Genomic DNA, 5,370 nt, shown 5'->3' with positions numbered 1-5,370 from the left:
TGTACTCCTAACAAGAAACCAATGAAGTGGCCGCTCCCTGGGAGATGTGTGGGGCATTCCTGGAGTAAGGGCTCTGAGATGTGAAGATTGTAGTGAGCAGAGAATCATAACAGTTTCCAAGGGACTTTTTTTCTATGGCTTATAAAAAAAAAGAAAGAAAGAAAGAAAGAAAAACCCTGATGGACTATTTTTCTGTCTCCCAGCTGACCTGACGTATTCAAGGATCTGAGCCCTCCTGTTCTCCAGTTCCACTGTTATCTGGATTGTGCCACGTAAGCATCAGTACTTGCTTCTTCGGACCCTCCTCACTTAGTTCACTTAGTCCTATATTCTGTCTCTACTTTGCTAACAGTTGATATTAACATTTTTTCAAATGACTTAGATATAATCGTTGGAAGCAAACTAAATGGAAAGCTTACGATAGAGAAGAATTACACATCTGTGCCCTTTGCAGACTGAGCTGGGACAGAAAGGGGCCGGGGCTGCCCCTCAACCTGATCCCTTCCAAACAAAGACATCCCCTGTGTCCCTGGCCATCCAGCTCAGGGAAGAGGGACCCTCTGCTGGCTCTGTGTTGAGGTTGCCTGGCCCGTCACTCACTCCTGGCCAGCATCGGTGCCCCGCCTCGCAGGCTCTGGTCATCACCCTCTTTTTTGTGGCCTAAGATGATGTCATCAGTCCGCAATAGCAGAACTGCTGTCTCCATTGCTGTCTTGTATGTTTGCAGCTTCACAGCCATGGCTCCCAGATGCCCAAGGCTTTCCTGTCCCCAGGGTACCCGTCTCACCGTGTATGCTCCAGGTCTCACTGTTGTCCTGCGTGTGCTTGGCCAGAAGGCAGGGAAGTAGACAGATGGTGCTGACCCCACAGTTGTGGATCAGGGTACGAGGGATGACCTCTGAGGCCTGGGCAACAGCCCTGTCTGGCCATTGTTCCATACTAGTCATGGCCTTGGATTTTTCTGTCAAGGCCTGGGCCATGGCCATTTCAGAGGCTTCACACCGGAAATGAGCTGGGGGTCCAGGTGGACATTGTGGCACACTTGTTTGGCATCCTGGAGGCTGCATTCCACTTCTGAGAGACTCTCTTTGCTGGCCCTGTGGAGGAGCATGGTATGGGCCTTGGGGTCTTCGCACTCAGTGATGCATGTAAAGTACTCCTCTCCACTTCTCTTCATTTCCGACATGCCTGCTCCTGTCTCAGCATCTCCTCTCAGTCCTGGCCAGCTGACTACCTGGGCCCCACAGGCTCTAGCAATGCACATCAGACACTTTGGTAACTTTGACTGAATGTGTGAATTCCCAATTTTTCTCAGCCTGATATTTATAGACAATTGAGGAGTTAAATACACAAGCAGAAAAAATGTTATTTTTACATTTCTTTGTATTCACACTTAGAAGTTAAACTCCTTTTCCTTCCGTTGTGGTTTAGTTAATGTGATGTTCAGACATATGTCTACAATAATTTCTCTTGTGGGGTGGGGAGGAAGAGAGTAAAAGTGGAGAGATGAATTCCCTTGATAAGGAGTCTAGTGTATCAAACTGGACTATAAATAGTTATGTAATCATTCTAAGGGTAGAATTCAATGATTTCTGTCCCTAAGTCTACCAAATACAAGTAGCCCTCAAGGGCTTACAAAATCATTTCACTACCAGAATAATAAAAAAAAAAAATCCCCTATAACAAATCCACAAGCCAAGCTAGAAAAAAAATTTAAGTTATTTTTCAGTCTTGGTAAGAGAGTATAGAATACACCACAGTCTACCTTAGTTTTTTTCCCCTATAGAACCATATCCTGTTTGGGTGGTGTTTATATATATTTGCATCCTTGCTTTCCTTTTCCCTTCATTATTAAGTGAAACGGTCTTCTAAGCAAGTCAACTTAGAATAAATAAGAGACTTTTAAAGGCCTAACCCTCTCATACACATATTAGAAGAAGAAGATGTAAGACAAATGCACTGAGAGAAGTGAATGCATACAGTTCATTAGTACAGTCATAGAGACCTTCCCATAAAAATGGATGTGACGCAGAAAAGCATGGAATTTACTAAGAAGTCTAGATTTAATGTAAAGATCAGTGAAAATAATAAAGAATGGATGTCCTCACAAGCACGTAACTTTACTAAGGGATTTGATAGTTTTTTGAGGACAAAAAGGAAACGCCACAACAAATTGCTGCCAAAGATTTAAAAGTTATTTCATCTGACACAGATAAAATGATGCTGAGGCACTTGAGCATGATCATCATATAAGCAGCTACCCAACATTAAAAGTGTAATTACAGGGGCTGCCTCATGTTGTTGGGAGCTGTCTAATCATAAGAGATGGGTACCCATGCTAAGATTTTTCACCCCATTGTTCCTTCTGCAGTTTTAGATGGTGGGATCTCATGTGTCATCCAGAGCACTGGGGAGTATTGGTGACATCTGCTAGTCTGACTAATAATGACGCCTGGTCTTAGATGTAGCCTACAGTCAGTGTGGTGAAAATGCTGGAACTTTCTTGGTAGACCACAGAAGAAGGAATCTGAAGGTTCTGGGAAAAAGGAACATCGAACCTATTATGTACTTGCTCAGCCACTCCCTGATGATGCCCCAACCAGGAAAGGCCCAAAGGATACACCCTTTACCAAGCATAAGGATAAGTGTCAGGAAATACATCAACATCCTTCAATTTCTCCCATTCTGTAGGTTGCCTTTTCACTCTGTAGATTTTTTGCTTTGCTGTGTGGAAGTTTTATAGTTTGGTACCAACCCACTTGTCTATTTTTGCTTTTGTTGCCTATGATTTTGGTGTTATATGCCAGAAATGATGGCCTAGACCGATGTCATAAAGCTTTTCTCCCTATGTTTTCAACTAAGTTTTACAGTTTCAGGTCTTATGTTTAAGTCTTTAATCCATTTTGAGTAGATATTTTTTTGCGTATGGTGTAAAATAAAGGTCCAATTTCATTCTTTTGCGGGTGTATATCTAGTTTTGCTAACACTAACACCATTTGTTGAAAAGCTTGTCCTTTCCCCATTGTGTCTTCTTGACACTTTGTGAAAGATGAGTCGACTGTGTATGCATGGGTTTGTTTCTGGGCTTTCTATTCTGTTCTGCTGGCCTATAGATCTATCTTTAGGCCAGTACCATACTGTTTTACTTACTATAATTAAACTCGTTTTTTTTTTAAAGATTTTATTTATTTATTTATTTGACAGAGAGACACAGCGAGAGAGGGAACACAAGCAGGGGGAGTGGGAGAGGGAGAAGCAGGCCACCCGCAGAGCAGTGAGCCCAATGTGGGGCTCGATCCCAGGACCCTAATTCATGACCTGAGCGGAAGACAGATGCTTAACGATTGAGCCACTCAGGTGCCCCTAAACTCATTCTTTTTTTTTTTTTAATTAATTAATTATTTTTATGTTGTGTTCCATGATTCATTGTTTGCGCATAACACCCAGTGCTCCATGCAGTACGTGCCCTCCTTAATACCCATCACCAGACTAACCCATCCCTCCACTCTAGAACCCCCAGTTTGTTTCTCAGAGTCCATAGTCTCTCATGGTTCATCTCCCCCTCCGATTTCCCCCCCTTCATTTTTCCCTTCCTGCTATCTTCTTCTTCTTCTTTTTTTTTTAACCTACAATGTATTATTTGTTTCAGAGGTACAGATCTGTGAGTCAACAGTCTTACACAATTCACAGCGCTCACCATAGCACATACCCTCCCCAATGTCCATCACCCAGCCCCCCCATCCCTCCCACCTCCCACCACTCCAGCAACCCTCAGTTTGTTTCCTGAGATTAAGAATTCCTCATATCAGTAAGGTCATATGATACATGTCTTTCTCTGATTGACTTATTTCACTGAGCATAATACCCTCTAGTTCCATCCATGTTGTTGCAAATGGCAAGATTTCAGTTTTTTTTTGATGACTGCATAAAACTCATTCTTATTTTTACCTGCATATAATCTGACTTTTCTCTCTGACTACTTTTAAGATTTTCTCTTTATTATAGGTATTAAGAAATTTATTTATCATGTGCCTTTGTGTAGGTTTTTTGTTTGTTTTGCTTTGGCCTTTTTTTTTTCTTAGCCTGTATCTTTAGGTTTATAGTTTTCATTAAGTTTGTAAAAATTTGGGGGCGCCTGGGTGGCTCAGTTGGTTAAGCATCTGCCTTTGGCTCAGGTCGTGATCCTGGAGTCCCAGGATCGAGTCCCACATCGAGATTCCTGCTCAGCAGGGAGTCTGCTTCTCCCTCTGACCCTCCCCCTCTCGTGCTTTCTCTCTCTCAAATAAATGAATAAAATAAAAAAAAAGTTTGTAAAAATTTGACACTTAAAGTTTTTTCTTTTAATTCTCCCTTTTTCTTCTTGGAACTACAATTTACACATATTAGGGTGCTTGAAGCTTTTCCATAACATAACTCTGTGTATTTTCTCCACTCTTTCTCCGTTTTACATTTTAGATTCTTTTGTTATTATAATTTAGTTTCACTACCCTTTGTTCTACAGTGTCTATTAATATGTCATGAAACCCATCCAGTGTATATTTTTATCTCAGATATTATTTTTCATCTCTTAAAGTTTGAGTTGTATTTTGTTTTCTATGTTTCTAACAGTCTCAATTTTTTCTCCCCCTTTTTTATATATGAAATAAAGTTACCACACCTTAAAAAATAGCTTTGTCTAATAACTCTCTCATCTGTGTCATTTGTGTAACTGTTTCTATTAATTATTTCCCCCTTTATTGGTTGTATTTTCTGGCTTCTTTGCACGCTTATTAAGTTTTTATTAGAATGCAAATGTCACACATTTTAACTTTTTTGCGTTACACACACACACATACACACACACATACACACACACATACACACATACACAGAGCTTTCTCTCTGTGCAGTACCCTCCTCTCTAGGTCTCTGGAATTACATATTCTAGCCATGGTGGCCTCCCTGAGCTCCCACCTCCATCTCCCTCCCTCACAGAAACTGCTGGGCTCCTCTGAGCTTCCTTTCCCCACACCCACCGTGGCCAGGAAACTCGCTCCATTCGGTGAGTGATGGCAGCCACAGGGCTGATTTTGTTTGCTTCTCCTTTCTCAGATGTCACTGTCCTCTGCTGCTTGATGTCCAACATCTGTAATACTGATTTCATCCATTTTGTCTACTTTATTTTGTGTTTTTATGGGATAGGGTAACTCCAATTCCTGTTATCTACTTGGTCAAAGGTACAATTACACCTTTTAGGGTTTTGATTGTATGGAGTGACAATGAAATGAGGAATGAACTGTAGGGTAAGTTACAATTATTTTTCACAGGGAAATGACATGTTATTTAAGGAAATATATTTTATATGATTATTTGTGAGTAAAACACCAAACA

At 41.1% G+C, this 5,370-nt stretch overlaps 1 pseudogene; it reads right to left on the bottom strand.

Moving 5' to 3' along the window:
* Positions 1-592: 592 nt before the first annotated feature.
* On the bottom strand, positions 593-5,125 carry LOC114218185 (T-complex protein 1 subunit gamma pseudogene; annotated as a pseudogene).
* Between the last annotated feature and the right edge of the window lie 245 nt (positions 5,126-5,370).

This window comes from Eumetopias jubatus, unplaced genomic scaffold (assembly GCF_037043125.1).
Source record: "Eumetopias jubatus isolate StellerSeaLion01/CBP00866 unplaced genomic scaffold, mEumJub1_p1.0 scaffold_15, whole genome shotgun sequence".
Classification (NCBI taxonomy): domain Eukaryota; kingdom Metazoa; phylum Chordata; class Mammalia; order Carnivora; family Otariidae; genus Eumetopias; species Eumetopias jubatus.
Note: the sequence above shows the minus strand (reverse complement) of the source record. Positions and strands in the feature narration are given on the sequence as shown.